The sequence below is a fragment of the Tinamus guttatus genome, unplaced genomic scaffold (genome assembly GCF_059628265.1).
Source record: "Tinamus guttatus ecotype Peru unplaced genomic scaffold, ASM5962826v1 Tinamus_guttatus_pri_ptg000430l, whole genome shotgun sequence".
NCBI classification, from domain to species: Eukaryota; Metazoa; Chordata; class Aves; order Tinamiformes; family Tinamidae; genus Tinamus; species Tinamus guttatus.
This window is the reverse complement of record NW_028288964.1, coordinates 314,516-332,372: the sequence shown is the minus strand read 5'-3', so window position 1 is coordinate 332,372 and position 17,857 is coordinate 314,516.

Here is a 17,857-nt window from a genome sequence, read left to right as displayed (position 1 = left end):
CTTCTCAAGTTACCATGTCCTTGAACAAGATTGAAAACACCCGGACTACAGCAAGTAAACAACCTAAAGGAAGTGAAGACGTGGAAGTTGCCAGCGAAGAGGAGGTGAAGACGTGGAAGTTGTCAATGAAGAGAAACTAAGTAGAACAGCCAATCACAAACCAACATGCAACCATGATCAGGATGAAGAGTATAAAAGAAGGATTCAGGAGTGGGGAGCACGTGCGAGCGTGGGGTCTGAAGTACTGTACCTGCTTGATCAAAAACCTTACGTTTAGCATGCATCCCTGTCCGTCCCAACAGAAGGGCAAGAATAATGTCACGGTAATAATACTGTCTAATTGCAGTGTTCTCCCAGAGCACAGGCACATGAGGACTAGCCCCTTCTCTAAAGGGTGACTTCTTTGGGCTGTCAGTCCCATGTCCCTGTGGATATGGAGGATTTACAGGGACTGTAGGAGTGCCTTTGCACTCTGCTCAAGCAGAGCATCTGATTTGTAGGTCTTGAGGTGCATGCCTACTATGGAGGAAAAAGCTGATCTGGGGTGTTTAAGGTAGAGTTTTAGTGATTGCAGGAGTCTCCACTGAAAAGACAATATTTTAAAATCACACAATCTTCAAAAATAAAGAACTTTGGTTGCAAAACCAAAGTCCATAATTCAAAAAGGTCCAAAGCCAAAATCATTGTAAATGTGTCCGTATTGAAAGAAGTCCTTATCCAAGCATTTTATACTTGTCCGTACTCTGCTAATTATTGTGAATTTATTATTATTATTATTTCTAATCTGAATGTAATTGAAATGGCAAAACAGTAACAGCTGTAGAACTTCAAAATGCTTTCAGTCATTATCATTTTATCAAAGTTATTGCAAGCAGGTTCTCTTTCTCATTGTGACTAATCTTCAGTGTTTGAGAATGAACAAGCAGCAATAAATTCCCAGATGCCTCCATTTGTCTAGAAATAGCAATTAGTCAATGCTTAGTAATATGAATTTCAAATGTGTTTGGCGTTCTTTCAATATTCATTGATTACTGTTATCTTCTCAACAAATTACAATGCATCCATAGGTATGAAAGAATATAGGATTTGAAATATTGGTTGAAATCCCACTTGTAGAGAAGGCATTGACTTTGTCATTGACTTCAAATTAATCATTAGTCCTTCAAGCCAGGTGTTCAGTCTCTAGCAGTGGTCAATGGCTGATGCATTAGAAAGGAAAAAAAAAAAAAGAAACACCTCCTTTATTTTGATTTCAGTAGAAGGGCTGACTTGCAGCTTTTTCAACAACCTTCAGATGAGCACCCCCTAAATATCCTATATTAGTCTAGAGTATTCCTACATAGTCTTGGACAGCACTAACTTCAATATCATGTACCCACTTAGCATGGAGAGCAACCTTACTCTGAGGCAAAGAATGTAGAAAGACTCAAGAAATACAAATTGTGCTTGTTTTCTGCTGTCAGTTGACTTGTTGAGCTTGAAAAGTTAGCTCACCTTTCTAACAGATGCTTGAAGAAAGAAAAATCCACCCCATCAAATTTTGCGCAATAAAAAAACATGCCCTTGCAAAAAAGAGGTGAAGAAAATGCCTTTAGTGTGGCGTTGCCAAACCCAAATACTTATAAGTAGATAACATGGTAAGAACCCTGATCCATTGGTTATCACTGTTCTTGGATGCATCTCTTGTAAGCAAAAATTTAATCCTATGGTTGAGAAGCATGTTTGGAGTTAAAAAAAAATGTCAAAACAATTTTATTTCTGAGAAAGTTTTCATTCAAAAGAACTGTTTAAACTTTTTTTTTAATAGAGAATTTGCAAGCATCTCTATCCTATGTACCTCTATATTCCACTGTAAACTAGAGACAATGGTTGCAATCTCTTTTCTGGAGTGCTTTGAGATAAAATATGCATAAGAAGAATTAAAATGAGATCAATAGACAGAGTTTCTAAGCTTCAGTAGAGTAAGGCAGAAAAAATAAAATTAGGAATTAAATACATTGCACATCTGGGATTAAATAAAGGAAAAAAAAAGTTTTTATTTCAATCAGTTCTGAATTTCAGCCTTGAAAAATGTCCTATTACACTTTGAATAGAATTCTGGAATCCTTATTGATATTTTTGGCTAATTCCTGTATTATACGGCTGTCTGGTTGAGTTTATATATGAACATACTGGTTTTCTCTTCTCCCTCCTCCTGAATTTCTCCTTCTCCAACACAAACAGCATGGAAGTATCACTACTTAATAAAAAGAAAAAAGCCCTAGGAGTGGGCCAGCTACTGGCTCATGCGCAAGGAAAATCTTTCTGATTTCTGACAGGGCATTCTAGAAACATCTACTTTTCATTTCAGGCTTTTATGTGACAAAAACAAGCTCTTTCTGAGCCTATTAAATCATTTCAGTTTGAGACCACTGACATGTTACATTTTTCTAGTGCCCCATATTGTCAGTCTTGTTCATCTCAGGAGAGAGTTAAACGTAAACATTTACTTTTACCTGGTGTCTCCTGTGGATATCAGTCAAACGGTTAAGAAAAAAGGAAAAAAAAATAAGTGGAGTGGTGGAGTAGTGTGAGTGTGACAACATTTTTTTTTTTCCAGGAAATGTGAGCATATGTATGGCTTGCTTAACTGTGGGCCATTTTATAAGCCCACATCATTGTGGTTATTGTAATATATGTCTTGCTGTGGCAGCATTTAAAGATTCTAGTCAGGTTCATTTTGCAAGGTGTTATGAATAGGCTTTGCTTCTCCTAAATTTAGCTATCTGGAAATTAGGATCTAATTTAGTGCCTAAATCTATCATTTCCCCTCCCTTTAATGAATAAGGTGTCACCAAATTGTCCATTACAAGAGGCTGGCCCCTCCAGAAGGAAATTCAAAGCACCTTATACTAAGTTTCTACTTAAGGGTTACCTCCCATCTGGGGACAAAATAGGGCAGAGATGATGAAGTTAAACAAAATTTCATACCCTTAGGAGTTTAATGATTAATCATTCATCTCTCCAAGGAATCAAACAATAAAAAGTTATTCCTCATCCCCAAACGTTCACTGTTTGATTTTTTTGATAGTGGGGAGTCTTTGCAAAATCACCATCTTCCCAACAAATCTGTGTAGGGTAGATGCTGGAAGTGCCCATGGCTGCTCAGAAACACAGGGAATGAGCACTTTCCTTCTCAGCCGACTGATGAGAGCAGGAACCACCTTATCCTATGAAACAACTGGAGAAAAAGAGTGAGGAAGCATGCATGTCTATGTCACATCCCTCCCACTAGAGCTGGTTGGCTGCGTAAGAGAAGTATGCCCAGCCTTTAACAGGATATTACAACCTATTTCTCTTTTCTTGTTCAAGTGGGGAGCTCCAAGAAGAAAAGTGTCTGATGCTTTCTCCATGTAAATGAACAGGTCCACAGTCTTTTTTTTTTTTTTAAAGAGAATACTAGAATATTGGCCTGTGAATTTATCATTCCCTTCCCCTAAAGGAAATTACAAAATTTAATCTTCTATTTTTTCTCTCTATAAATAAAAATTAAAACTTCCCCTTTTACCTCACACATACAAAATCCATGGTAAATTATTGCTGTATGGTAATGCAATGACGTACAAAGCTCATGCAGAGCTAAGGCCAATATTGTTTTCCAATAAAAATACTCCATGATTAGTCTATTCTTAGTCTGAGGTGATTTTATGATTACTTTGGGTCTGCACGTGCATACTTATTTGTTCTGCTATTTTAATCATCAAGAAGCCTTAAACTAGATTATTTACAGTTCAGCATTGGTATATATAGAAAAAAAATACCACAGGTGTATAAGTTTCTAATATAGAAATCATTGCCCTCTGAAAATAAGCTACCTCTAAATAAACCAGAAACTCAACAGTGAGCAAAAAGCATCTTTTTTCTATGTATCTGAAGACTGAGACTCAGGTCAATTTGAAGACTTTTCTTCCAGCTTTCCAAAGCAATCCATCTAGTAGCCAAATTTGGTGACGTTCCCCAAGGATATCCTCACTGTTTCCAGTAGTACTGCATAGCAAGTGCAGATGAGTAAAGGCATAGGAGTTCCTCATCTAGAAAGGATGAGCCTATAATCTGGGTACATGAGCATATTCTGAGAAAAATAAAGTAAAATGTCTGTTGTGTGTTTCTAAACTGGATGATTTGGACTATGCTGGACTAGATGTCTCAGCGGAGGCAGCATACGGTTACTGAGCTTCACAGGCAAAGTAAGGGAGAAGTGCTGAGGACAGAAGTGAACAGACCTTACTTGGGAATAAGAATAAAAGGGAAAATTCTAAATCCCAGAGATGCACTGATATAAACAATTAAAAATCAAAATACTGCTGCTCTTTGCCTGAGTGGAAAAAAAAAAACTCTATGGGCAGTAGTTGTCCTATAGTCCTGCAGTTCTACATATCGGTAGACTTCAAACTCATTAGGGATTCTCATGTTTCTAGAGTCAGGTAAAAAGTAGCTACCAGAAACTCTGCTTCCTTTTGCTTTACCAGCTTGCTTTCGAGCTTCACAATATGCAATGTTGTTTTTCCGCCTGTAACTCCTTAGCTTTTGCTGCAATGCATCTTGTATGCATTCCTTGGCACTATCCCCAGAATTCAGTTTCATTACTCATTCTGGCTTGCCATGAGGTTTCTGCTTCTGAAGCTTCCCACTTCAGTGTTTTTGAGATAAAGATGTGAATCGGAGACAGAAAAAAAATGGGTCAGATAAAAATGGTGGTTTTCAGCTAAGCGAAATTCACCATGATTCTTACAAAACCATCAATATCACAAAAGTTCTTATACTGGTATTGCACTAACATCATTTAAGACTACTTTTCCAAGGAAAGAAACCTACAGAACAGCTGGAACTTCATGTTACAAGGAAGATATTTCTATTTAACTGATCTGTACCCTTCAACTGTTATTATAATAGCAGTTAGAGTATTTCTACTTTGCACAACACCATGCCATGTAGGCATACCCCAGTGATCTATAAAAAGGCCCTATGAGAAACTAATTAGTAAAGTCAGAGCTCTATGTTAATTCTACTCTGCTGCTTCTAGTATTGAACTAGGTCTTTCAGATAGACAAATAAAAGACACAGTCAGATGAAATAACTGGCCTGAGGATACAGAGGGTGGGATTCATCTCACCTGACTTTAGACAGGCATCAACAGTGTAGACATTCAAAACCAAACTATTCCCTCAGGCTCTATTTATCTCACTGGAGATAAATACTCCCTGTTAAGGGTGCCAATCATCTGACCCATTTCAGACGTCTAATTTAGGAGGCAATGAATTGCCCCTGGATTCTATTTACTAGCTCTTCTCTGACTATCAACAGAGTCAAAAGTCAAATGCAGATGTCTTCAGTACAGATATATGCATTTAGTCAGTTTAATCCCACCTGCAAAGTCAGTGATGAAACTGGGAATGTTTTCTTGTTTTCTTTATCCCCAGTCATTTATGCTATTCTTGAAACCCTACAACCACCTTGTTGCCTCTGTTAGTAACATTGAGGCTTGTAGCTATTCTCTGTATTCAGAAATAGTTCAATTATCATATAAATTAATAGTTTATTTAATAGATTAATCAAGTAACTAAGTAGTTCGTTGGTATCAAAAACTAATTTGAGTAAACCTAATTTTAATATAATTAAACTCATGATATAATTAAAATCTATTCTATGATTTCAGCTACAGTCTCACTAGCAAACAACACAATGTATGAATACTTTAAAATTTTTGTCCAGCTGTAGTGCCAGAAATGTGATCATACAGCTGCAGTGTTGGGGTTTGTCACAGGAGAGCACCAGAGGAAGAAAAGACAGCACAATGATATTGTCCAGTCATGAAAAGGAAAATAAGGCAAAATGCATATTTGTGTACATCATGAGACCCATTTCAACCAGATGTGAGAAAGTACTAATAACTCAGCAAATACTGGCAGTGTTATGTGAATATGGACTATGGGATTAATGAAAATGACCTTAGCTTCCAGCTGCAGCAGAATATGTAAGATATTAAACAAAGGATTAAGGAGACTAAGATTTTGTTCTTAAATACACTAGAGAAGTAAATCACAAGGTAGGTATATACATATGAGCTAGTGTCTAATTTGGTAGAAGAGTCAGTGGAGATTAGTCAATATGTTCAGTAGAGAACAGAGGACTGCAGGGTTCATCAGAGGTGGGTATCATCTCCATCAGGGTGAGCTGAGCTCCTCTCTCAACTTTATCAGCTCTAAGGGAAAGTAGATGTCTTGCTCAGCTATAGACACCCACACTGTAATTTTCTATATGTAGGCGTTTTGATAGGAAACTCAATCTTAAAGACACCCTAGACAATTGTATCATCACCCTAACTCTGCCACAATGTTTTTTTTTCTTTTTTTTTCTTTTTTTTTTGGATTAGAACCAGTCATTTACAATGAACTCTCAGCTGTTAATACGTCTGTTCTCTATTTTCTGAGTGCAATTTCAGAAATTCATGAGGGTGAAGCACATGGATATATGACTGGAATATATATTATCTAATACTCTTGTACCTGAAAAATTACAGAGTAGGTGTCTAAAGTTGGTCATCAAAATTAGTGTAGGATTTTGACAGCTTCGGCTATAATTTATCTTTTCTTCAGTTCTCCATCTGTAAAATGATGTATATAATGCACCTAATTGCTAGGACTGCTGTGAATATAAATTCATGATGTTTGTAAAGCACTGGCAAATTCCAAAAAGATCATCATAAAAAACAAATGAGGAACATTGTATTCAGCTGAGGTTTTAGATTGTGATTAATAGGGCCTGGAGCCATATATTGAATAAAAGAGATAAAAAGAAATATTTAATAATTATCCTCACAAAGAATTTAAAATAGCAGATAATCATGAAATTAAAGCCTGTGTCAAAACATACATACACAGAGGGCTAAATGAAAGTTTCACATGAAATTTCTGTCCTTTGCAGAGCAATGCCAGAAGAAGGAAAACAAAAATCTCTAAGTGAATTCAAGCAAGTCACTATGGCACAACCCAGTGCTATGCTCCACGTCACTTAAGCAACATGAAGGTGCCTAATACTCCCTTTCCATCACCTCTGCAGCTGCTTTCAGCCAGCAGGTATGTTCTATAGTCTGTGGGGAATTGAGTTCCTCCTCTCTGTCCTGTTATTCCCTCATCCTCTCTTCTTTAGGCTGTGGTTACAATAATCTTTTCTTGCAGCAGTGCTTCCAGCTCCAGCTTTTGGATATTTCTTCCTGCCAACAAGCCTGTAGCCATGGAGCTGCTTAAGAAACCAGATGAGAAATCTGATTTGTGTTAGAAATAGCCTTTTTTCTCTACCTTTCCTTTTTGTGTTGCTTTCAGCACAGGTTGAGCCCAGGCCCTACTCTGGCAGGGAGTCTTGGGGTGAAAAGGAGCATCCAGAAGGGAAGGCGGTAGCACAGAGACAGCAGTAGCAGGGAGAGAAACCATGATTTCTCCTTAAAAACAGGCCCTGAGAAAGACACTCGTTCAGGTGCCTCATGCAGAAAGCAGTTCTAATCAATTTTTTTCTGTCTCCTAACATGGCATGAAAGTGCTATCCTCAGTAACAACCCCCTCCCTTGAGGATTCACCCAGCTTTCCTGCTCTTGCATGCTCACTTTCTCCAGGTTGAAGTGCCAGTTGTTAGAAGAAATAATTATTACAGTGCTTCCTGCTAGCACTTCAGATTTCAGAGAAGTGCAGAAGCTACCGATTCCACATTTCTCTTTATCTTCCACCCCTTCCTACCTCACAGCATTTGCCTGCAGTCACTGAATGGCTTTTACCCTGAGGATTCAACATCTTGCTACAGGCAGTCACTACAGTGAGCACGTTCCTGCCAGTTGTACTCATGGTGTCATTTCAAATGAGGTATGGGCTAACCTCTCTCGTTATAGACCTGAAAATCCTTTCAGAGTTAAATCTAATCTACACCTTCTAAATATTTAGGTTGATGCTGGTGGTGAGGGCGTGTTGAGAAATGTGTTTGTACTCAGGATTGCAGGACACAGAGGCAATAACTGTAATTTGCATCACTATTGTTCACAGCCTGCTTGCTGTTTGCAGTTAATTGCAAAGATAGGGACCATCATTCACTGCTGGTGCTTATGTGTATTTCATTCATACAGGGCAGTCCCTTCCTTGTTCCTATGCTAATTGTCTGTCACCAGTAGGCTCACAGCTACCGCTGTTCGGACATCTGAGCACGTTGTCCTGCCATCCACTCCCAGTCACAACTCGCTGCCCCAGACAGACCATAACCGACCATCTCTGAAATAACAGCAATGTGTATTTGCTTTACAATGGGTTGAAATAAACTGAATTAACAAACCTAGTTCAGTTGCTTTTGTGTTATCTTTCCAAGACCTGATTAAAGTCTGTTTGAATGATGCAATATTTTCTCCTGTAGCTGCTTCATCTCATTTTGCAAAATGTTGGCACTCAGAATAAAAATATAATTAAACTATGGCACAGAAGCAGATAGCTTTGATCCCACCTAGCTTAGTGCAGAAGACAAAACAGGCACATTTAATCCCCTGTTTGTTCAGTTACAATGTGCTAGTTTTAAGCTATGCACATTCCAGTGGCTGAATGAATATATGAGCGATGCCAAAAATTAATGTATGAATTACAATAATTGCCATACAAAGTTTGCTATAGTGTGCACTGAAAATCTCTAAACAATGAGGTCATGTCACTATAAAACATAATGCATGGCTAAATTTTAATGTGAAAAAGTGTTTCGAAATGCCATTTTTCTCATGTATAGCCTGTGATGCAGTGGAGGTTGTACACAGGTGTTTGTAGAAAAAGACGAAATTTCCCCTCTCTTATATTGTCCTACAATTCACTCTTCACAATTCAGATTTTCTGACTTTTCCCCCATCAGAAAATCTCCCCCTGCTTCTGCTGCCCTCTGGCTTTGCCTCTGCTTTCCACATGTTGCCTAGGGATTACATGAGAGTGTTTACTTGCCTGTAGCCCTCTTTGCATACGCTTGCAGTTTATCTGATATGAGAGTTTTACATTCGCATGAACGCAGGCTGGTTATTAAGCACACACACTGCCAGGTGTTACAACTCTCATGTTCAGCAATTTTTATCCTCAGAATACCCTACATATGTTAACTAATTAATTCTCCAAACAGGTCTTTGAGTTAGGCATATTTATGCCCATTTCTTAAGGGGCAATAGAGCAGCTGAGAGACTAAGCGACTCTTAGAGCTCTCACTGAAGACAAGGAGAAAAACCTCTCAGCAGCTTTAATGGGACTCGAATCAGATCTGAAGTGGTGTGTCTAGTGCCATAGAAAGGGCAAAGTAAAGTCCCCGCAGGTTGTTGCTTTGGGGACTGGCTCCAATGGGATGGGACGGGATGGGAGCCCCAGTGCAGAGCAGCAGCAGCACTGCACTCACAGTCATGAGGATTTGATCTTTAGCAGCAACATGCAATGAATTACTCTTGGGTGGTTTATTAATATGAACCAAGAGCATACTGTCTGCCTGCCAGAGATGGTAAAACTAACTCTATCGATGAGTGCAATCCATTCACTGTTTTATGAATCCACTGTCCTCCAGAGAGCATTACAGAACCTCACTTGGTGCATGTGAATGCTGCATTTTGCATTTAGATTTTCTGCGCTGGGAAAAAAAATGTGTAAAATCACAAGCAGACGTAGTGTTCCCCACTGACTTGTGCATTTGTGAAGCCTTTTGTGGTGATATTACAGTAAGCATATGATATACAGTGTTCATGAAACAAGGAATAGGGAAATAAGTAAGCCTGTATTTTTTAAAGGAACAAGTGCCTGATATGTAGGTTTTATCCCACTGAGGCTTTTGGTCAAAGGGAATTTTGGGTTTCCCCTGTGAACTCTGTGTATCCAGTGAAACCACAGGTTCAGGCTGAGTCTTCAGTTTTATCAATATGGGTATATGAAGGTGCATCCACTGGGATTTTGCATTCCTTAACAATAGTCAAGTGTACTCCTGCATGGAATGGCAAAGATTTGTCCATGCCTTTTTATCTCACAGAGGGCCTTTTTACACCTGAAAACCATGAAACCACTGAGGCTGAGCTTTCAAATCACGTCTTTTGCAAAATGTTCACCACATCTGTCTGCTTGCCATGTAATTGAAAAGTGGCATGACCCCTCCACATGGCTGTGTCTTTCAGTGTGCTATAGGGAACGCAGTGGGACATATACCCCAACCTTAACACGAACCACTTGTATGGACCAAGGAGTGCTCCCTTTTCTTAAATTTCGCCTTACTTCTATGAGCCAGCCCAGAATTTTCCAAAAGCACAACAAGGATCACTTCAGCACAAAACAGTAGAGACTACGAGGAGATTTATTCCCATTATATTTATCCTGAATTTCGAAGGTCCTTTTTTCCTACAGATATAATTCTATTTACTTACTTTGGAGGTAATAAGACTTATTTTACTATGGATGAAGAAAGATTTCTGAATAATAGATAAGAATTCAGAGCATCATTATGAATAAACGGATATCACGAAACAAGCCCTGTTTTTATACACATAGTCCACCCAATCTGTTATTGAAATCAATTAGTTATTTTGTGGAAATATGTACTGTAAGCTCCAAGTCCTTCAAAAATAAACCACACTAATTGCAGTAGAAGTTTTGCATGAATGGAGACAATCGGTTAACCTCTTGCAGGTGATTCAGCCTTATGCAAAATATGTTTATATTTACCAAAACAAAATCTTCATTGTTTATGTTAGTTACCAAGAAAACAATCAGCTAATTTGCTAGATTTTGCTGTACTCTGAAGAGAATGTATCCCTCTTCAGAAACGGCTAATGTTATAACCTCAGTTGTTAGAGAACAACATCTTTCTAACACTTATGTTCTTCTTACAATTTCCATTTCTGAAAACCTTATGGACTTTTTAATATATATATTTTAATGTGTTTATCCTTATCGCTCTCTTCCAAGATTGAAGTATAAATATCAGTCACATAACCATGTTACTGTAGTTTAACAATTTGCTCTGCATTATTTGAGACATGGTAACTGTCCTTGTGTTAACTCAGTCTATAGCAATTGCAAGGCTACGCTATTTATCTAAAACTTCTTTCATTGTAATCTAAGAAGTCAAACAGAATTCACTGTGAGCTAGGAACCTGGTAACTCTTATGGACCATTTTATTCAGAGGAACTTGCAGAGTTTCAGTGGTTGGACTATGCACTTGATCCTGAGCCTACCAGAAAAGATGGAGAGATTTGCATAGCGTCACGCTCTATTTCTGCAGCAGGGCAAGGAGTCCGTAGCTGGTCTTGAAGCTAATGGACATGCAACACCACATTCAAAGTAGCAGGTTGTCCTAAAATAAACAAACAAGAAAACAAAAATCAATTTACTTTAAGCAAAATATATTTTTAAAGGGATCAAATACATGAGTGACCTGGGTTTCAATAGTTCAAACCTGAAGTGAAAACAGTGATGAGAGCAGTCTCGATTTTTGCCTGTATTTTCCTCAAATAGTATTTTTCTTTCTCTTTTTCTTTCTTTTTCTTTTTACTTACAGTTGACTGAACTAACATCTCTTATCATGGTCTGCAAAGAAAAAGCTGTAAAAAAAATAAATTGGAAAAGCTAAATTATTTATACATTTTCATGTGCTAGATGTTTTGGTACAGTCGAGCCTTGCTTCTTCCTAATAACATAAGACTATTAGGAATTGTAATACTCTTCAGGGGATGTAAGATTTATCAACCCTTGCAGAATGGGATGGAAGCCAAGACAGGAGATTAAGGGATACTAGTTAAATTAATCAACCTTCTCTCTGTATATTGGCTGGGAGAATGCAGTAAGTTGTTATTCATACATTTTACACAGTAGGAGCACAATTTGACCACAACCATATGTTGAATTTAATATTAAATGTTGGATCTTTCCAAAAACAACCTCATAAAAATGTCAATACTTTTTTTTTTTTTTTTAGACTAATGACTCTATTCATTTTTAAAGTCATTTGCAGACAAAAAAAATGAAAAAATACTTTTTTACCAGCTTTGGAAAAGACCTCCCATTTTAGTCCTGGTTCAGGGCCCTACAATATTTATTTATGAGTAAAAATCTACAGCAGAGATTAATGAAGAAGATATAAAAGTTACAAATACTCTTTTTTGTCCATTTTTTAACTGTAAAAGGATCAAGATAACATTCTTGCTGCCAAATTGCAACCTTTGAAGTACAGTCTTTTGGTTTATGCACAATGCTGAAGTTTAAATTTACTAGAATGAATGCAAAGTATTTTTTCTGTCTCCCTACAAAATGAAAAGCATCATTATATGAGCAATTTTGGGAATGTGTCAGATGTATAGAATAGTATTTTCTCAAAATCCTGAAATTACTTAAAGAGTTATAACATTAAAATTTGGAGATACTTAAATTATACCATTTATTCCTGAGCAGGTGGAACCAGTAAATAGCCTCTATCTAATATCCACCACCTAGAAGGAAAGAAATAGATCACACACTCTACAATACACAGTCAATAGCTAGGCCAGTGTAAAGTATATATTGTTAAGCAGGCAGCCATAGCTGGACTATAACCTATACAGAAGCACACTTATGATGTTCTTCTGTTCTTCTTATATGCTGTTGCATCCCTCTGGGGTTCGACTCAGGTTTTGTGGCTTTACAAGGGCATCAGTTGCTGTGCTCTATCTGCCACTAGGTCAAATTGGGCTACAGATGTTAGTTCTTCAAGGCCAAGCATCTTAATGCTTGGCTTAATTACTCTTAGGGCCATATTCCCAGGTTTGAGCCAAAGATATGTGTGAAAAACATAAATCTATCATGGCAGAAAGTAACATGCCAGGAAAGGCAAAGTGCCGGTGCATTCTTTGCATGAGAGGACTCATCCTGCCAAAGGTTGAATTCAATAATGCATTTAAGGACAGAACTACAGTAAAGAATATATGTAAACATCTCTCCTAAATTACACATAGTTAAGGCTGTGAATCATGGCAGGAAAATAGGGTTTCAAAAACTCTTCATGGTAACTTTGGCATCAGAGCAACTAAGCAAGCCAAATAGAGATCAAAACATTTGTCAGCATGGTTCAGATATTCAGTTCTTTTAGGCAAATGAAAGGAGGGAGAATTAAACTTCAGTGCTTATGCAATCAAATATATTTCACAACTGCTAATTTTTCTATGCTCTAGCACTGCTGTATAGTGAAGAACTGTATTTTTTTTCTCGCCAACAGGTGGGATATTTTTGTGGAATAACTAACATATAGAAAAGGATTAGGGTACGGAAGGCTAAGATAAAAAAAAAAGAAAAAAAGAAAAAAAGAAAAGAGAATGGCTTTATAGCTACCTTTGAATGTGCACCATGTCACAGTGGACTGCAGTATTATACAGAACAGCAACACTTTTAATGACGATATAAAAGCTTCTTCTGAAACAACATGGAGGAAAAAAATCTTCCACTGAAAAGATAAGAGCATTTGCAGTGGAAAAAAAATAAATCAATTGAAGGTATAATGACTTCTGTACAATGTCAACAGAGGTCTTTTGTTCATGCACTCATATAATGCATAAGCCATTCACCTGGCATTGTAGCCAGTTGCTCCCACAGTTTACCCATGTAAGGGCCTATAAAATTCATTTTTCACTCTATTATACCATAAGAAGTGTTGGCTGTAAGTGAAAGCCTTTCTAATGTTCATTTATTAGAGGCCAAAGACAGCAACATTGACATTTAACCAAGTAACCTTATTGCTTTTCAGTTTTTATCCAGCATGTACTCCTCATTCATCTCCACTTTCACAGACCATCAAATCTGAAAGAGTCCTCTCTTCGAAATACATAAACTCTTCCTGAAATATGTGGTTCAACACTGCATAGACATTATATTATAGCAACAGCTACAAAAAAAAAAAAAAAAAAAAAAAAAAAGGTCATAAATACTCATTTCACTCTGATTCACAATATCATCCACTGGAATTTATTGTTTTAAGGACCAATATGGACTTTTCAATCATGTAGTCTGACATTTGTCTTACTCAGATCACAGTTTTCCTGGTATTGAATCAAGTGGACCCTATTGCATGGTCAAGACCAAATGCAGCCATAAAATAAATGAGGAACCTTTTTTCCATCCCTTGAATGGAAGTGACTCTACCTTTATCTTTGCTGTTTTCACTCCTTTCCCAGTAAAGTCTGTGGCTGATATTTTATGTAAACTTTCAGGCAATAAAATTCTTCTTAGCATGACATTTCCATAGGACAAAAAAGGAGTAAAACATTGCCGTGTATTTGCTTACCATTCAGAAAACTGAGAATACAAAGTAATAGTGTCAGAAAGGTGTAGAGTTCCCATTTAGTGAAATTTAGTTCAGCAAAGGCTGAACTGCATTCACTCTAAGCATAAATTTACTCTAGAGTAGCCACAGAACAAGAAAATTTCAAGATTGTATATAAATGATAAAATTAAAAACAAAAAAAAGATAAAGTGTCTGATGAATAATTTGTTCAGTGAGAATTGTTTATTCTGCTCTACATGCACCTGTGCACTAAAAAGTCAATTTTATTCAAAACCTCTAAATGAGAAATAAATGCATAAAATCTAAATGAAAATCCATTCCAAACTTGGGCTATACTATGGGAAAACTTGGTCAAGGACATCAGCTTTTGTGCAATAACCTCCCACATGGCACCCCTGACATAACTAGTCTACACAAAGAAAGGATTTTGATAATCCACCTCAGATGTTTTTTCTTCACAGCCTCTTAAGAAGAATAATGAATAAGTGGTGAGATCAGATGAGTTGTTTTCACAAAATCCATTTTTTTTTCTAAAAGCAATGTGGATTTGTTTGTTGAGTTCTGATTATACAGTGGATATGTCAAAGTAGTCATTCAGTTGTTCATAGATTCAGCGTTCGCATTTGTAAGTCAGATATCTGCAGATGGGTCTGCTTCTTACAAGGACCGTCTTCTCTTTCTCCATCTACCCATTATAAGTGCAAATGTGCAAACCCTTATATCTTTGAGGTGACCAGACTCTTGACAAGTCTGATTCATCTTTTATAATGGAATTGGGGGAAATTGAAAAGTTTTAAAATGATTTGCAAGCTACTTTTTTAGCAAAACATCAAGAGAAATAGAAGAAAAAAAGTCTCTGTGAATGAAATATAGTACATGTCAGGGAAGAGCAATACATCTTTCTTTCCAAGAATTCTTAGGACTTCATTAATTCCCAAGCTCTCTTTTCTCTGTTTATTAATCCAGTGTTGCCAAATCTCCTCATGATTTTTTATTGCCTCTTTTATATTCACAGGATGGGTTTCCCTTGTGAATCATCAAAATTCACATTATTCATATTTGCCAGACTCCCTCTGTCTCTGCAGATAGGCCGTGTCTGGGTACCAACCAGGCCTGGGGAGTAAGTGCTGTTTTCCATGTGCATATGGTATCAGCGATTTCTTTTAATCACTGACCTATAGGCTATTATCCAACAGATCAGACACGTGAAAAGGGTTGTGCTGTTAAGGCTATCCAAAAGAGTTAGGAAGCTAATTGGCTGAGGTGCTTTTGTAAATCTTGTTTGTCCCCTATTATATTCCAGGGTACCTCAATAGCTGTGCAAATCTTGCCTTTGATCTACAGTTGTTCCTGAAACACCTATTGTATTGCAGCGACTACTCACCTGTGCTAGAGGAACCATACAAACGCAAGAAGAGACACAACCCATCCTCAAGAGATTAAAAGACCATTTTAAAATGTACAGAAAAGGATAGAAAATAACTGAAAAATGTTCAGAGAGGGAAGATAAAGATGACCATGGAACGGCATCTGAAAGAGAAACCACGTAATACTTAACAGCTGTGCAGCATCTACAACATCATCAATTCTAGTAAACTAAAGTGACCAGAGAATGTTCTCTGGTTTTGAAGCCAAGTGGCATGATGTAGCTGTTGTCCATTCCGTTGAACTCTTTTATATATCAAAACCAGAGCTACCACCAGATTGGCTATTGGGAATTTTCCCTGGCCTATGACAACTCTTGTGAATAAGCAGAAGGCAAATAGAAGTCTGACCTCTTTTCTCAGTTAGCCTCCCTGGGTCAGTTACCTCTGGAGCTCACAGGCTTCAAAAATTCAAATGTTTCTAAACATAGTATTCCATTATTGCAGAGCATACCAAGGTTTTTATTTAGCGAGAGTTTGGCATGACTTGTATTGCTGGCCCTTGACTGCTGGCAGTCCTGGAACTCAGTGCTCATAGCGGTTATTAACCAGTGTCATTTAGTAGTGATGTCCTGTTCTATCTTAGTAGCTGCGGGTACTTCTATTGCACAGGAACACACAGAAAATGAATGGTGTCAATGTCATTTCAGATCCTTATATAAACACAAAAGTGACAAATGCTGTTCTAATAGCTCTGCAGGGCTCCAGATGCTGGAATTTATGTCATTGCCATGGAGACTTGTGAGTGAGTTTCTAGAGAGCTGAAGAATAGCGTAGTAATTCTGCATCATGTCTGCTGCCTCTTCCAGAGTAGCTTGACTGCCTATTATGATAACTTTTATTACTGAGTTGGAGGAGGGGAGAGAAAAGATCCTAGTTTCTTTTTTTTTTCTTTTTTTTTTTTTTTCTAAGCAAAATTCAGCATCTGCAGTGCACTAAGAGATATGGTTATCATCTTTCTCAGTTGTATGCATACACAAGTGTTATTTGATATTTCTGACACCAGGAACATGCTGTTTAAAAAATGAAGCAAAACAACGGGAATTACTCCACTATCCCCATATTTTCTGCTCTCCCAATCAAAGAAAAGTGCTTGTAAAGCATGATCATTATGTTTAAAAATAGTCTGTTGAAATATATCCAGAGATCATAAGAAACTTCCATATTTGGAAGAACCTACAGTATGTTCTGCCAAACTATTTGGCTTTTCTTTAGGTCAAGGCAACCCTGGGTTTTGCTGCTGTTCCCATGATGTGCTATAGATGGGGAAGTGTTCTCCTGCTGTTTCATGTTCATGTTGCAGTCAGTACTAGCTGGGACACGCTTCGCAGTTGGTTACACATCAGAAACCCCAGTTTCTGAAGGCTTCTTTTTGCCAGCTGTACAATAATGTGCTTCCTGTGTGTGGTCATGGAGACTACAGGAAATTTTCTCCAAAGACCATAGGATTTGGAGACCCCTTTTTGCTCACTGACTCACCTCCACCTATCTGTTCAAAAATATTCATTTTGAAGTTTTAAAAACTTCTTTTCAGAAGACTTGTTCGAAGACAGTGTAAAATTCACATTGCATTTATTTAGATTCTTTTCCTTTGTTTCCTTTTTTTTTCTCAAGAAGAGATTCAATTAAGCTATTTTCTTTAAATGCAGTTTGCTATTAAATATTTAATGTCAGGAGCATTTCTGTTACCATAGTTGGAGTCAGAGACAGTTTTTCTTAAATTTATGCCCCTAAGGAATCAAGTGCCAACACTTTAAATATTGTGATATTTCACTATGTATTACTTCAAGTGGGGCCCTATGGTCCCTTGCTTTACTCTTTGTCATATAGCAGATAGTATACTCTGGTACATTACACCATACTATACATTTAATTTTTGCCTTGTTAAATTTTTTTGTCTCTCTTGACATTGCCTTTCATGTTCTACCTTATACTAACACTAATTTCCCTGTTTTGGTGCCTCCAAAGTGAAGGCATGGAGAAATTATACATCTTCAGTTTCTTTGCATTACCTGAGTATTTAAATCTTCCTGTTAGCATACGGATCCCAGGTTTTCAACAAGCAGGTTGAGCTATAGACTTACTCTTCTGTGTTTGTCCTGCAGAA